An 18,925-nucleotide genomic window follows, 5' to 3' on the forward strand; every position below is an offset into this window, starting at 1 on the left:
GTAGACAACACTGTAAAATACTTTAACAGTAAATAAATGAGATAAACATTAAAACATACACCTAAACACATAAATATAGCACATAGAGCATATACATAAGTGCTTACAAAAGCACATATATATGTGTTTAGGCATATGTTCTAATACATAACATATATGTTTTTTCTTATGTATAACACATAGAACCTACACAAACAAATATACAATACAATATACAATTACTCATAGAACATACACATAAAACACATATATATCACAGAACATACACATAAGCACAAACATATTACATAGAACCTACACAAACACATATAACACAAATAATATATACGTAAAGACATACATATAACACTTAGAACATACACACATACATATAAAATGTAGCACATACACAAACACATACATAGAACACAGAACATATATATATATATATATATATATATATATATATAAAGCTACATATGACACGAAGAACATGCACATAAACACGTACAGATGTAGCCATCTTTATATTGACTTTTAACGCATTAAATATACAGTGTCAAGAGACTTTAGACTTTTTCAATGGCTTTTCAATGGTTTTTGTTGTGTGATATCACGCTGCAGCAAGTTATCAAAGTCAAGATAAACTTGGCTACATCTGTACATATACAGTAATATATAGAATATATACATATACAGTATATAACATAGAACATATGCAAAAACACACACATAACAAATGGAACAAACATACATATAACATGTAGAACATACACAAACATGTACATGTAACGAATAGAACATACACAGAATAACATACATATGACACATAGAACATATACATAAAGACAAACACAGAACATGCACATAAACACATACAATATAACAAATAAAACACGCTTAAACATACATATAACAAATAGAACATACCCATAACCACATACACAGTATAACACATAAAAATACACATAAACATACAATTAACTAATAGAATACACATAAAAACATACATATAACACCTAAAACATATACATAAACATACATATAACAAATAACAAACACCTACATATAAAACCTAGAACATACATATAACATGTAGAACATACACATAAACAAATACATTTAACGATTAGAACATACACAGAAGGACATACAAATGACACATAGAACATATACATAAAAACAAACACAGAACTTGCACATAAACACACAGTATAACACATAAAACACTCAAACATACATATAAACACATAGAAAAGACACATAAATACATACAGTATAACTCATAAAATATATAAATAAACACATAAAACATACACATAAACACCTACATATAAAACCTAGAACATACAAATAAACACAAACATAAGCTAATGAATATTCAGTAGAATCAGGCACATTTTCTGTGTGTTTGTGACCGGCTTCATTACCAGCATCTTTTTTGTGGAGTTCTAGAAGTTTCACAATTCATTATGGGAAATAATAGTCTACGAGCATTGTCAGTATGAGATGCCGGGTCGGGGGCATGTCTGTCAATGCAAAGACCTTTAATTATTATAAGCAATGAAAATATGAATGGATGACATGGGGTCTCAGCTAATAAAAGATTAAGCACTAGTCCTCTAATTACAGAATATCATCGGAGTGACTCACTTATGAGAATGACCGTCCTACTGAGTACACATTTTATTCATGGCGTACTTATCATGATATCGTTATTGTGAATAACATTATGTATTACATTATTATTTACATGTCGTATTTTGTTATAAACATAAAATAAGATTGTCTCTTCTTATAGGTGACCATATACACAGATTTGTATATTATTTATTTATCTTTTAATTAAGAAGAAAGTTTATAGGGATATTCCAGGGAGAAACATTTAACACCTATTTCATGTATATGTTATAAATGTTAGATCAACAGCTGTCCTACTACTGGGCCCACTACCAATTACTAGATTGGGGGACCCTAGTCCCATAGTGCGCTGTCTTCACAACTGTGATGAGGAGGAGTTTGTATGTAGTGGCAGTCGAGCACGCGCACTGCCGCTCTATACAACTTTATGAGAGATACGAAAACAGCCAAGCACTCTGACTTGTCTGTTTCCAGCACTTCCATAGAGACTGTATGGGCCGGCAGTACGCACGGTCAACTACCGCTCCATAAAAACTCCTCTCCACGGTAATATGTTTGTGGGAATGGAGGACTGGGGTCCTCTGTTTCAGAAATTGGTGGGAAGCCCAGCGGTCAGATCCCCACTGATCCCAAATTTATCACCTATCCAGTGTTTCTCCCAATAATGCCCCTTTAAAAAGTAATCTAGGCATAAGGCATACAAATCTCTCTGCTATAGATCTGATCACACATAAAAAAATCAGCTCGATGTTTACGTATATATAATAACATTAGAGAGGTCCCCTGTTCTAGCAACGGGTGGGGAACCCACAGTCGGACCCCTGCTGGTAAAGTAGATAGATGATAAATGTTATTTGCCGGGATCCCCCTTTAAAGTGTAAGCCTACCTTAGAACACCAGTCTACTACATACATACACACAATGTGAGCCTTTCTCAAGCATAACAGTGTAACAAAGTGAGCACATATATATGCATTTCACAATTATAAATCTAATTAAAAACAATCCATACAAAATAGTGAAAAGTGTACAAAAATCACGCACAAATATTATATCAATAGGAACCTATGAAAATATGTTCATACATATATAGGAATATATTAACAAAAAGTGGTAAGTGTATACAGTGTAATACTCATATTAATAGGGTCAATCAACAGGATTGGCAACATATCTGTGACTTCATGTGAGCATTATATCATCAGGTGTATAAAACATACCAAAAATTAAAAGCAGATCCTTCTATCATCGCTGGGTCGGCTGTCAGGTTCCTACACTGTCCACTGCGCATGTCCATAGATTACCTCACATCCATTTTCACGTCTATGTGCATCATGATGTACAACGGCCATTCGCGCATGCGCAATTCTCACTTTGGTTGCAGCGAATGACATCTCGGAAGAGGGCACCGCCACTGTCTTATCCCACATCTATTTAAAACCTCCCAAAGCCTGGCTAGGGAGTATATCCCACCAGAAGAGGGGTATTTTGGAGTTCATTAGTAATCTAATAAGCATAGATATCAAGTGGAGTATAAAAAAAGACTGAAACAACTATATATAAAACTAAAAATAGTATTTCAACGTGGTCATAAAAAAGATCCACCATATGATTGTATAACTGTCCCCCCAAAAAAATATGTAACCACTATCACTAACCCATATAAAGGGAGTACAATTTAATAGTGGAATATAAAATATATGTCTTCAATTTGTCCCAAATTAATCAGGTACATAAATGTTAATCTATTATATATAGATGCAAAATACACATAAACGTAAAATTAACGAATAGAATATACACAAAAAAACATACATACAGTATAACACATAAAACATACACATATGTAAACACCTACATATAAAACCTAGAACATACACATAAACATGCATATAACGCATAAAACATACATAAACACAAACACATTATATATATATATCTGAGTAACTTCATGAAAACATAACTTATCTTGCACCTGTCCTAGGTACATTCTATATTATATTAATCCTACACTATTACTCAAATCATCAAACCCAAAAACTATGACTATCTACACTAATGAGGTCACTTGCATAGAGCAATAACCAATAATAACCCCAAATTCCTCACAAATGTATTATTTGGGGTTATTATTGGTTAACATTCTGTATTATAGTCTAGAGCTACCTTCAAAATTCTGCTGATTGTTATTGAAATCAGTCAACCACCTTGTTGACAGACACCCCCCTAAGGGTATGTGCACACGATAACGACCATTACGGCTGAAATTACGGAGCTGTTTTCAAGAGAAAACAGCTCCGTCATTTCAGACGTAATTGCTCGTACTCGCATTTTGCGAGGCCTCTTTGACGGCCGTAATTTGGAGCTGTTCTTCATTGGATTCAATGAAAAACGGCTCAAATTACGTCCAAAGAAGTGTCCTGCACTTCTTTGGCGAGGCTGTTATTTTACGCGCCGTATTTTGACAGCGACGCTTAAAATTACAGGTCGTCGGCTCAGTACGTTGGCAAACCCATTCAAATGAATGGGCAGATGTTTGCCAACGTATTGGAGCTGTATTTTCAGGCGTAAATCGAGGCATAATACGCCTAGTTTACGCCTGAAAATAGGTCGTGTGAACCCAGCCTAAAAGTTTAGATGAGCTCCTATAATGTAGTGTAGTGTCATTAAACTAGCAAGGAATCATAAAAGATTTTATGTCCAAAGCCTCCAGTTCTGGACTATAATATACGCTATAAATCAGAATCAGTACAATAGCAATAAATGTACTCAACTTTTTTGGGAAAATCCAGTTGAAAGATAAACTTACGCTTTAAAAATGACCTGTCACCTCTCCAGACATGTCTAATTTAGTAAATAAGTGTATTTCATATGAAAAAAACAATTCTGGAGCATATTTTCTTAGAACTCTGCGTTGCACAATTCCTCTGTTATTCCTCCTAGCAATATGTGAATAAACAGCCAACTGGGCATTACCATTCCCCCTTGTCAAAGGAACGTGTCCCTACACAGTCTCAAACTGTCACAGCACTGATAGAATATTGTCAGGTCATCCACAGTTGTCGATTTATTCATGAACTTCTAGGAGGAATAACAGAGGAACTGCATGACATAGAGGTTTCAGAATGCTTATATAATGGGGAATGCAATTATTTTCTAAAAGCGACATGTGAGGAGAGGTGATGGATTCTCTTTAAAGTAGATGAACCGATCTGTAGCATGAACACTGGATGTATCTGTAATTTACCAGCTTCAAACTATGCAAAGAACTATTATAACTGCGGACGTGAAAAGAGCTTATAGAGATTCCGGCCACAAAAAGTTCTTTGTCAGCTGAAAGCTGATAATTCTCCAGATATTAGCTTTAGTCAATCAAAGGATCATTGGCAATCCTTCTGCACAAGATGCCTTGTCATATAATCATCATCGGAGGGAATATATCTTTGGGGATAGAGTGGAGACAGATTCAGAACAATGGCGAATTACATGTGTTTTGACAGAAGAGCTTAGAATGACTATTATGGTGTTACATAAAAAATGTGATGAGAGAGAAGCATTTTACTAATAGGAGTGTTTAGTCAAGGGTTTTGTAGCCTACCCAGCTTGTGGACCACCTATAGACTATGAAGATCTATGCTGTCCCCATATAACTCTCAATGGACACATAAGCATCTTGCTCTTACTGGATGGCCCATAGAGTGGTCAGAAGGGTATTTACCCCTTTTGCTTTCCCTTTAATAAGTTCTGCATATATACTGCTGGAAGTAGTTGTGCCCCATTCTGTTGGTTTTCTGAGATTGTGTTACTGACCACTTCATCGATCCCTTATTATCTTTGTCATGGGATCACATTATAGGGCAAATAAACAGAAGAAAACAATGGTAAAAAAAAATTCTGAACCAGGGCCAACGTCAGTACCAGGCAAGACTGACTAGATACCAAGACCCACTGGACTTGGGGGGGGGGGGGGCGCATGGTGATCTTGCGTTTCATGTTCTAAACTTGATAATCTAATGGTAGGGTAGAAAGGGGGCCCATTGTTGTGCAAGATCCCACATCCACCTGGAGACAGCCCTTGAAATAGTCATTAGTATTGGGAGTCTAGATAGTTGTATCTATCTTGTATTAGAGCGAGAGACAATTTTCAGGATGTGGCAGATCAGAATAGATCAAGTATCATTTCTGCAAATAGTATTTCCTGATATTTATTTTTTATATATTGGTTAAAGATGGGAAGCTAAAAATAATCAAATGTCATAGACACTTGTCAGAAGATTGGAGTCCATGAGTTTGAACCACGACCAATTTCCAGAATAAAGGGATTGGGACCTTCTATAGAAGCCTTTGCCACCACCCTGAGATTTCCGTTACTGAGAATGTGTGACCCAACATGCCAAGCAAATTCCCATTGATATGAATGGCCCTTTGTTTAGAATTGAGCATCACCAAAGGCGGTTTGGTCTCTAAATCAGAGGTGGTCCACGCTCTCTGACTCCACTAATGTGATCTTCTGACCAGGACCGGTTTTAGACAAAGTGTGGCCCTAAGCAAGGTTAAAAGTGGGGCCCCAAATGCTGAAGTAGGGCCTGTTCACATCTGTGTCGGGGTTCCATTGATGGCTTCTGTCAGAACTTTCCGTCAGGGGAACCCATTAACGCAAACCAAACAGTTTTTTGGCGAAAACAATAGCGCAGTCGACTGCGCTATTGATTTCGTCCAAAAAAAACAAAACCTTACGGAACGAAGACAAACAGAAACCATTTGCAACGGAAACATTACCATTGAAATCAATGGTGATGCAAACAGAAGCTATGCTTTGGTTGGCGTTCATGGGTTCCCCTGACAGAAAGGTCTGACGTAACACATTAACGGAACCCCGACGGAGATGTGAAAACACCGTTACTGTATGAATAATGCAGTCAAATCAGAAGGCGGTGTGCAGAGAACTGAATCACCGATTTCCACAGCATATGTCCCCCATCTCACACAAAAAAATTATCTATATACATATGCAGTTATTAAATCATACCACTATATCAGATGCAATAATACCGCAATACTGTTCATGAATAATATCTCCACACCATAACCACATGATGACTGACTAATACCCCCATACTGATACTGAATAATACCACCACAACCACATAGTGACTAAATAATGCCTCCATACTGTTACTGAATAATACCGCCACACCGTAACCACATGGTGACTGAATAATACCCCCATATGGTTACTGAATAATATCTCCACACCATAACCACATAGTGACTGACTAATACCTCCATACGGTTACTGAATAATATCTCCACACCATAACCACGTAGTGACTGAATAATGTCCCTATATTGATACTGAATAATACCGCCACACCATAACCACATAGTGACTGACTAATACCTCCATACGGTTACTGAATAATATCTCCACACCATAACCACGTAGTGACTGAATAATGTCCCTATATGGATACTGAATAATACCGCCACACCATAACCACATAGTGACTGAATAATACCCCCACACCCAAACCACATACTGTTACTGAATAAAAACCACTATACAAAGACCAATATTACCACCATCTAGTGACCATATAGTGGTAGATGCCAATTATACACAGTAGCTCTGCAGACGATAAAAGTGATTACAGCACATTTATATCTAGTGACTCACAGGTGATGTTCTGATTAGAGTCGTTCACTTTCCATTTTTTTCTCCATCCGGCCCAGACCACTGTGACGACTTACTCCAGCCACGACTCGTCTCTGCAGGATTTGACACGCAGACATGTTGGTTTCTAGCTTTTCAAGCACCCTCCACACCTTTACCCCATCCTCTAAACAGACTCGTAATCTACAGTGTCCCAGATGGTAATAATTATTCCTCAGTGCTCGAAACAATAAAAGTGCCCCATCAGTAACTGAGCCCCCTTTGTGCCCCCCACAGCAGTAATTCCCAATTGTGCCCCCTGTGGATGGCGACACAAACAGCCCCCCTGTATACAGCGCAATAGTCCTCCCCACCTTATATATGGTGCCACACAACCCCCATTAGTAGATAGTGCCATACGGCCCCTCTTGTATATAGTGCCACCACACAGCCCCCCCTTGTATGTATATATATAGTGCCACACAGCCCCCCCTTGTATATATAGTGCCACACAGCCAACTCCCTTGTATATATTGCCATCCCCCCTTGTATATACAGTGAAGGAAATAAGTATTTGATCCCTTGCTGATTTTGTAAGTTTGCCCACTGTGAAAGACATGAACAGTCTAGAATTTTTAGGCTAGGTTAATTTTACCAGTGAGAGATAGATTATATTAAAAAAAAATAGAAAATCACATAGTCAAAATTATATATATTTATTTGCATTGTGCACAGAGAAATAAGTATTTGATCCCTTTGGCAAACAAGACTTAATACTTGGTGGCAAAACCCTTGTTGGCAAGCACAGCAGTCAGACGTTTTTTGTAGTTGACGATGAGGTTTGCACACATGTTAGATGGAATTTTGGCCCAATCCTCTTTGCAGATCATCTGTAAATCATTAAGATTTCGAGGCTGTCACTTGGCAACTCGGATCTTCAGCTCCCTCCATAAGTTTTCGATGGGATTAAGGTCTGGAGACTGGCTAGGCCACTCCATGACCTTAATGTGCTTCTTTTTGAGCCACTCCTTTGTTGCCTTGGCTGTATGTTTCGGGTCATTGTCGTGCTGGAAGACCCAGCCACGAGCCATTTTTAATGTCCTGGTGGAGGGAAGGAGGTTGTCACTCAGGATTTGACCGTACATGGCTCCATCGATTATCCCATTGATGCGGTGAAGTAGTCCTGTGCCCTTAGCAGAGAAACACCCCCAAAACATAATGTTTCCACCTCCATGCTTGACAGTGGGGATGGTGTTCTTTGGGTCATAGGCAGCATTTCTCTTCCTCCAAACACGGCGAGTTGAGTTAATGCCAAAGAGCTCACATTTAGTCTCATCTGACCACAGCACCTTCTCCCAATCACTCTCAGAATCATCCAGATGTTCATTTGCAAACTTCAGATGGGCCTGTACATGTGCCTTCTTGAGCAGGGGGACCTTGCGGGCACTGCAGGATTTTAATCCATTACGGCGTAATGTGTTACCAATGGTTTTCTAGGTGACTGTGGTCCCAGCTGCCTTGAGATCATTAACAAGTTCCCACCGTGTAGTTTTCGGCTGAGCTCTCACCTTCCTCAGGATCAAGGATACCCCACGAGGTGAGATTTTGCATGGAGCCCCAGATCGATGTCGATTGGCAGTCATTTTGTACGTCTTCCATTTTCTTACTATTGCACCAACAGTTGTCTCCTTCTCACCCAGCGTCTTACTTATGGTTTTGTAGCCCATTCCAGCCTTGTGCAGGTCTATGATCTTGTCCCTGACATCCTTAGAAAGCTCTTTGGTCTTGCCCATGTTGTAGAGGTTAGAGTCAGACTGATTAATTGAGTCTGTGGACAGGAGTCTTTATACAGGTGACCATTTAAGACAGCTGTCTTTAATGCAGGCACCAAGTTGATTTGGAGCGTGTAACTGGTCTGGAGGAGGCTGAACTCTTAATGGTTGGTAGGGGATCAAATACTTATTTCTCTGTGCACAATACAAATAAATATATATATAATTTTGACTATGTGATTTTCTGTTTTTTTTTAAAAATATAATCTATCTCTCACTGGTAAAATTAACCTAGCCTAAAAATTCTATACTGTTCATGTCTTTGACAGTGGGCAAACTTACAACATCAGCAAGGGATCAAATACTTATTTTCTTCACTGTAGTGCCACACAGACCCCCCCTTGTATATAGTGCCACAATGCCCGCCCTTGTATATAGTGCCACACAGGCCCCCCTTGTATATAGTGCCAACCCCCCTTGTATATAATGCTACAATGCCCTTTCATTGTATATAGTGCCACACAGCCCCCCTCCCTTGTATATAGTGCTACACAGCGCCCCCCCTTGTGTACGGTGCTACACAGCACCTCCCCCTGGTTGTATATAGTGCTACACAGCGCCCCACCCTTGTATATAGTGCCACACAGCCCCCTTGTATATAGTGCCACACAGCCCCCCTTTTATATAGTGCCACAATGCCCTGCCCTTGTATATAGTGCCACATAGGCCTTCCCTTGTATATAGTGCCACACAGGCCTCCCTTGTATATAGTGCCAACCCCCCTTGTATATGATGCCACAATGCCCTCTCGTTGTATATAGTGCCACACAGCCCTCCTCCCTTGTATATAGTGCTACACAGTGCCCCCCTTTGTATATAGTGCTACACAGCACCCCCTTTGTGTACACCCCCTCCAATGTATATAGTGCTACACAGCACCCCGCCTTGAATATAGTGGTTTATAGCTATTCCCCCCCCCCCCCCTGTATATTGCCAGAGAGCGACGAAAAAAAAAACAAACAAAGATTTGTACATACCTTGCCCCGTTGCCGCGACGGACAGAGTAATGCACAGCCTCCGGGCAGGACACATGTGCAGAACAGCGTGATGCAGTGATGTCATGACGCCGGCCTGAGCAGGAATTCTTCCCAGCGCCTTATAGGCTGCAGGCCTAACGTGGCCTGCAGCCTTTAATATTAATTTCTATCCACATCCAACGCAGATACAAGTGAATGTGGCTGTAGCTAGCATCGGGGCCCCCTCTGGTACCAGCGACGCCACCGGGCATGAGGGGGCCCGTGTCACCCGTTATGGGCCCTGTTGTGCGGGCCCCATAGCAGTCGCGAACAGGGGGACCTAAGACGATGGGGACTCTGGACAATTGCCCAGTTTGCCCCCCCCCCTAACAACAGCCCTTCTTCTGACATGACTCTGTCAATTTACATTTTGAGTTATGTGTTTTTTCTGGTGTTTTTTTTGGTGGAAAAAAGTGCAACTTTTAACCAGATTGCAAAAAAATGTAAATAATTGTAATTTCACCCTACAAATTTTTGAGAAATAGATGTAATTAGTCTGCTTCAGTCTAGGAAATTCAAAAACTTCCCAGCCAGGTGGGATGTCCTCTACTTTAAATGGTGAATCCAATAGTAGTTATTTTCCAGGGCCTTGGTCATGGAGTTGCGGTGTAATTATGAACCTGAGCGTGGGGCACTATAATACTGCATGATCTGATCATACCCCTGTGCCGATCTACATAGTCATAGATTTTATGCTTGAACACAATTACATTTAAAAGAAATAAAAAAATTGGTGGGATTATTGCTTTCAAGCCTTTGCCAATTTCATGGCTCCTTAAAACAAAATTTCCCAGCTTACATAATACACTCCCAGCTGCACAATGGTTAAGCTGCAGTTGGATCCAGGTCTCCAGGGAATCCCGAGTCTCCTAAATAATTGAGTGGCAGGAGATTATGTGTGTGTTTTCACTGGTCTATTGATTGTACAGCAGTTAATCGGGGGTCTCTGTGGAGCAATAATGTTGTACCAAGCAGATTATTGGAAATCACACTCTGTAATATTACTAATAAATCCTCTCTGAGAGGGTCTTTTACTGGGTGAGGGCACAGATTGGCTGTAAATGATAGCGGAATACCAATAGTAACATTACAAGGTGGAATAAACCACATTCATTTTCAGCTATTGCTTGGTGTCAGCTAGTTTTCACCGTGACCCTCATCACTTGTTTTTAAACCCATCAACTATAAGATCTAATGATAAATTATTTTTGTATAGTCACAGACTAAGATCTTCTTTTTTTTTTCTATATATAATCTGCATTTAATCACATGATCATGGGATCCATTTAGGGACAGATTTACCCAAAGGCACCGTAGGCATGTGCCTACAGGCGATCCTGGGGCGGATTTCTTTTTGCTAACTCCTCCATACCCAGCAGGGCTGGAAAAAAAAGGGATCTGGGTCATTAAGGGTCACGGACCTCTTACCAACCACTGTTGCCATAATACACTTTCTATTAAACTTTAAGGAGTTCTCTAATTGACCACAGGGTGGTGGGCATTCTCTGGCCGTGGGCCCTAGGGCACTGCACTATTTCTAAAATGGTTAGTGGACCCAGGCTGGGCAGGTTTTGTGAAAAGGCCACATACAGTAAGTTCAGACCTAGGCAACAGATAGTAAGCGGAATGGCACACGTACCTTAAGTACATGATAGGGTTAATGAGTTACTCAATCTGTGCCACATGAAATACAAAGACAACAGAAAATAATATGGCATTCAAACTATGTGCCACATTTAGCAGCATATTGTTCGTTTTCTTCCAAATACTGACAGCTCTGAGTCGTAAGACTGAACCGTAAAATTAACTCATTATGTTACTTACTGCACAAAAGATAGAGGCTGCAGATAAAGCTACAAATAGCAACGTAACATCTTACAAAAATTTTTAGATGCCACTATGGCAATGAAATGGGCATGTGGTAGAAAAGATTGTAGTGATACATAGCCTCAATAACTTTTTGCTTTTGTTATGTTAGATAAAACAAAGTTATTTACATAATGAAATAAGTATAAAGAACACGTAACTATATGGTCATAGTGGCTTCTGCTGAATGATTCATCCCATTTAAAAGAACACGTAACTATATGATCATAGCGGTGTCTTCTGAATGATTCATCCCATGTGCATTTTTGAAACTGTTAAGAGCTAAAACAAGAGACAAAGCTCTCATCAGTTTTTTTTGTATCTATTTACCAGGGGAATAACTATAGGGGGGCGCAGAAGTAGAGGGACCTGGTGCCTAAGGGCGACCAAAGACCCAATCACCATCATTTAAATAGACACAGTGTTATAAAGGGCACATCATAAGTGGGAGTGTAAACTATGATGATGGTAATGTCTATGCTGAAGGTGCAGTATTCAGGTCAACAGAGGGCGGTGATATTTTGGTCAAGAGTGCTGGAATAGCAGAGGAGACCTGAAGAGGAAGTGGTACACACCGTTAGTTTTGGTGAAAATGCGGGAGTATGGTTAGGGTGCGGTGAGAGCAAGTCTGGAAGTAAGGTGAGGAGAAGCTTGAAGCAGAGAGTAAAAGGACATGAGAAATGTTTTCTTGTCCATCAAAATAAAACATCAGACGCACAGACCTTACCACAGAGGACAGCGAATAATTGTGAACATATTATAACAAAATGAGCCAAGCAAAACAGATAGAATAAAAAACATATTTCTAAGGCTTTGTTCACATTACCATTGTAGGTTCTGTTTATAACAGATCTGTTTTATTATGGATACTACCGCTGCCTGATGGACCCCGTTGACTAATAATGGAATCTGTCAGGTTCCATCATGGTTTTCATCATTTTGACGGAAAGAATAGCACTGCATGCAGCCAAATCTCTCTGATTCAAATAGTTTATTGTACAGATACAGGACCTGAACTAAGCTCAGGACATATATACAAACACCAGAACCAAGCACAGTACATATATACAGCACCAGAACCAAGCTCAGTACATGAATACAGCACCAGAACAAAGCACAGTACATATATAAAGCACCACAACCAAGTTTAGTACATATAGTAACAGAACCAAGCTCACTACATATATACAGCACCCGAACCTAGCTCAGCATATAAATACAGCACTAGAACAAAACTCAGTACATACATACAGCACCAGAACAAAGCTCAGTGCATAAATACAGCACCAGAACAAAACTCACTACATAAATATAGCACCAGAACAAAACTCACTACATACATACATACAGCACCAGAACAAAGCACAGTACATATATAAAGCACCACAACCAAGTTTAGTACATATAGTAACAGAACCAAGCTCACTACATATATACAGCACCCGAACCAAGCTCAGCATATAAATACAGCACCAGAACAAAACTCAGTACATACATACAGCACCAGAACCAAACTCACTGCATAAATACAGCACCAGAACAAAACTCACTACATACATACATACACTACCGTTCAAAAGTTTGGGGTCACCCAGACAATTTTGTGTTTTCCATGAAAACTCACACTTATATTTATCAAATGAGTTGCAAAATGACTAGAAAATATAGTCAAGACATTGACAAGGTTAGAAATAATGATTTTTATTTGAAATAATAATTTTCTCCTTCAAACTTTGCTTTCGTCAAAGAATGCTCCATTTGCAGCAATTACAGCATTGCAGACCTTTGCATTCTAGCTGTTCATTTGCTGAGGTAATCGGAAGAAATTTGACCCCATGCTTCCAGAAGCCCCTCCCACAAGTTGGATTGGCTTGATGGGCATTTCTTGCGTACCATACGGTCAAGCTGCTTCCACAACTGCTATATGGGGTTGAGATCTGGTGACTGCGCTGGCCACTCCATTACAGATAGAATACCAGCTGCCTGCTTCTTCCCTAAATAGTTCTTGCATAATTTGGAGGTGTGCTTTAGGTCATTGTCCTGTTGTAGGATGAAATTGGCTCCAATCAAGCGCTGTCCGCAGGGTATGGCATGGCGTTCAAAAAATGGAGTTATAGCCTTCCTTATTCAAAATCCCTTTGAACTTGTACAAATCTCCCACTTTACCAGCACCAAAGCAACCCCAGACCATCACATTACCTCCATCATGCTTGACAGATGGTGTCAGGCACTCTTCCAGCATCTTTTCAGTTGTTATGCGTCTCACAAATGATCTTCTATGTGATACAAATACCTCAAACTTCGATTCGTCTGTCCATAACACTTTTTTCCAATCTTCCTCTGTCCAATGTCTGTGTGCTTTTGCCCATATTATTCTTTTCCTTTTATTAGCCAGTCTCAGATATGGCTTTTTCTTTGCCCCTCTGCCCTGAAGGCCAGCATCCCGGAGTCGCCTCTTCACTGTAGACGTTGACACTGGCGTTTTGCAGGTACTATTTAATGAAGCTGCCAGTTGAGAACCTGTGAGGCGTCTATTTCTCAAACTAGAGACTCTAATGTACTTGTCTTGTTGCTCAGTTGTGCAGCGGGGCCTCCCACTTCTCTTTCTACTCTGGTTAGAGCCTGTTTGTGCTGTCCTCTGAAGGGAGTAGTACACACCGTTGTAGGAAATCTTCAGTTTCTTGGCAATTTCTCGCATTGAATAGCCTTCATTTCTAAGAACAAGAGTAGACTGTCGAGTTTCATATGAAAGCTCTCTTTTTCTAGCCATTTTGAGAGTTTAATCGAACCCACAAATGTAATGCTCCAGATTCTCAACTAGCTCAAAGGAAGGTCAGTTTTATAGCTCCTCTAAAAAGCAAAACTGTTTACAGCGGTGCTAACATAATTTCACAAGAGCTTTCAAGTGTTTTCTAATCATCCATTAGCCTTCTAATACAGATAGCAAACACAATGTACCATTAGAACACTGGAGTGATGGTTGCTGGAAATGGGCCTCTATACACGTATGTAGATATTGCATTAACAACCAGACGTTTGCAGCTAGAATAGTCATTTAGCACATTAACAATGTATAGAGTGTATTTCTGATTAATTTAATGTTATCTTCATTGAAAAAAAACTGTGCTTTTCTTGCAAAAATAAGGAAATCTCTAAGTGACCCTAAACTTTTGAACGGTAGTGTACGTACGTACGTACGTACGTACGTACGTACGTACGTACATACATACATACATACATACATACAGCACCAGAACTAAGCTCAGTACATAAATACAGTACTAAACCCAAGTTCAGTACATATATACAGCACCAGAACAAAGCCCAGTACATAAATACAGCATCAGAACAAAGCTTAGTACATATATACAGCACCAGCACAAATATAACTCTCTACCGAGATCATTTGTAATGTCAGGTTATCTATAGATTTGTATTCCGTTATCAATGGTAAGAATATGCTGGGCGTTGTCGTTTCATAAATAATGGTGCCACCAATCATCTTGTTACAGGTTATACAGTGCTGATCAGATGCAGTCAGAGGCAGAATAAATGTTTATATCCAGTGACTCACAGTTGATGTCTACTCTGATTGTAATTTTTATTTTTGCTTTTATTCTCCATCTGGTCTAGACCTCCATGATAAATGCTTCCAACCTCGACTTGTCTCTGCAGAGTTTGCCATTCAGATTTCTTTAGCTCCTCCGTTTCCCAACACATCTGCACCTTTAAATTAAGACAAAATCCTCATGGTGCCACACACCATACACAGTGCCTCTAAATATAACAGAACCATACACAGTGCCCCTGAATATAATAGCCCCATACACTGTGCCTCTAAATGTATTAGAACCATACATTGTGCCCCTGAATATAATAGCACCTTACACTGTCCCTCTAAATATAATAGCACCATACACTGTGCCCCCTGAATATAATAGCACCATACACTGTGCCTCTAAATATAACAGAACCATACACTGTGCCCCTGACTATAATAGCACCATACACGGTGTCCCTGATTATAATAGCAATATACACTGCACCTCTAATTATAATAGCGCCATACACTGTGCCCCTGAATAAAATAGCACCATACAATGTGCCCCTGAATATAATAGAGCCATACACTGTGTCCCCATAAATATAATAGTACCATAAACTGTGCCCCTGTATATATTAGAACCATACACTGTACCCCTGAATATACTGCCACACACTGCATCCCTGAATATCATAGCACCATATACTGCGCTCCTCAATATAATAGCACCATACACTATGCCCCCTGAATATAATAGCACCATACATTGTGTCTCTGAATATAATAGAACCATACACTGTGCCCCTGTATATAATAGCACTATACACTATGTCCATGAACATAATAGCACCATATAGTGTGCCCATGAATATAATAGCACCATACACTGTGCCCCTGAATATAATAGTATCATATACTGCGCCCCTGAATATAATAGCACCATACACTATGCCCCTGAATATAATAGTATTATACACTGTACCCATGAATATAATAGCACTATACACTGTGCCCATGAATAAAATAGTATCATACAATGCGCCCCTGAATATAATAGCACCATACACTATGCTCCTGAATATGATCGTACTATACAATGTACCCATGAATATAATAGTATCATACACTGTGCCCCTGAATATAATAGTACGACACACTACGACTCTGAATATAGTATCATCACAAACTGTGTCCCTACATATATATTGTGTCACACACTACGCCCCCAAAAAATAAAGAGTCGCACACACAGTGCACAATAAAAATCTTGTCACACATTGTACCCTCTGAAAATAGACTGTGCCCCATAAATATAAAGCAACACACACACACACACACACACACACACACACACACACACACACACAGTATTACAGCCTTCCCTTATTCACTTCAAATGGGAGAAGGCTGTAGTACTGTGAACCACTGCTACAAGTGTGTCGGCAAATCACGGCACAAGTAGATAAGGAATGAAGGGGAACATATGAGCGCTGCGGCCCCTTCAAAACAGCTGATCGGTTGGGGTCTCGTGTGTCGGACCCCGATCAGATATCGAGGGCCTGTCCAGAGGATAGGCCATCAATTTTTAGGAACTGGACACCCCCATTAATGGTGCATTGCCTATGAACAGGGGGGGGGGCATGCTGAAACAACCTCTCCATAGTCCTGATAACTGTTGTAGTCCTGCCTGTATCACACATATACCCTTGAGTATAGTGAGACTATTGTGAAGGCTTGTTAGTGACAGATTTTTTACAACCAAGTCTACAGCTCCTTTAATATGCCAAACAATGGAATTGTTTTTTGTGCGGCAAGAACCTTTGAAAACCACCATAAAGCTTTGGAAAGGACTGTCCTTTTAATGGCACATCAGAACGTGTTGGCTTAGCATATGCTTCTATTCCATGATCATTTAAAGGGGTATTTTAAATTTAAGATATGCCATAAATGTCTAATAGTTGGGGGTCTCACCTCTGGGATCAAAGACCTATGTACCATAGGGGCAGACCATGCAGCGGCTATGGGGCCCCTGTGGAGAGAGGTTACCCAGCCCAGTTGGCTACATCACTTATTTTAATAGGTGGAGAGAACTTGTGCAGGTGTTCCCTCCAGAAGCCCTACAACGTTAGCAAACAAGAATGTGTGGCATTAACCCAGGATCATAAATAGGTGACGAAGGTAAACAAGCACCAAGTGCTTCTTCCCCGTTGAATAGAGGTGGTGTAGTGTTATGGAACACGGGTAGAGCGATCTTAACTATAGGGTTCCCTTACTTCTATGTAGACACATGTCTGGGACCCTCATCTATCAGGAGAATGCAGGTCCCCAGAACCTTGGTTATTTCTGTGACTTCAATGCAGAGAGCTATTTCTTTCCTGTTTCTCCTCCTCTATACAGCTGCTGAGGGCTATTTTTTGCATTAGTCTTGGAACACTCTTTCTCCTCATAGGTGATGGTCTCATATATGGGACCGCACCTATCACACATTAATGGCATAGCCAATAAATATTTCATAAATGTCAATCATTAGAATCACCGTTTTATGCTGAAGTCATCAGATCCCTATAAAGTAGATTACAATAATATTACGACAGATTAGTATAAAATAGACCCTGAGTTTAATGATACGTGATGGATGCAAGTGATGCAAATACCTTCTGTTTAAAGAGGTTGTCTGGTTTAGAAAAACATTTTCATATACCCTATTAGGGAATTCTGAGGTAATAGAGAGGGGTGACTTTATTAGCATCGTTATCTATAAACCAATGCGGAGAGCGGTTACAAAGTGCGTGTCTCACTCTGGAGGATTTGTCCTGTCCTGCATCACCCAGACAACCTATTTATTGGACGCAGTATAATGCTTTTTTTGCCTCTGGTGGCGCTGCAGGGAAATTGAACACGTACTGCCATGTTTCCGCACAGCTGATCACTAGGGGTCCCTGTAAAAAGTAAGAATTTTCAAAAGGAACCACTTTAAAAAGAAGAAAAATACCGTTCCACAGTCTCAGTGGAGGGTGTTTTGGCCACTTTCATATAAACACAATATATCTTTAACGGTTGTACTGACTGACTGCTCCCCAAGTCTTACTCCAAAAGGTAATGGTTTCCATATCTTGCAAAAATGAGAGCCTGAATCCTGAACCAGCTGAATGCGAGGCAGAATAAATGACGGGGCAAAAAGGAGCCCTGCCTACAATCCTCAAATGAGGAGTAAACCCTTTCTTTCTGGAATTTGTGATATAAATAAAGTCGATGCAGGGACCGTCTTCCTGGATGATCATTGAGGCGATGTGCTGAAGGAGCTGCGGCCAGAAGTGTAAACACAGCGTGATCTCCCGATTGAAGCTTAGATCATGCTGTGCGGGGAAGTGGGGGGGACCGTATGACGCTGTCC

Source organism: Rhinoderma darwinii, chromosome 8, assembly GCF_050947455.1.
Source record: "Rhinoderma darwinii isolate aRhiDar2 chromosome 8, aRhiDar2.hap1, whole genome shotgun sequence".
Lineage (NCBI taxonomy): Eukaryota > Metazoa > Chordata > Amphibia > Anura > Rhinodermatidae > Rhinoderma > Rhinoderma darwinii.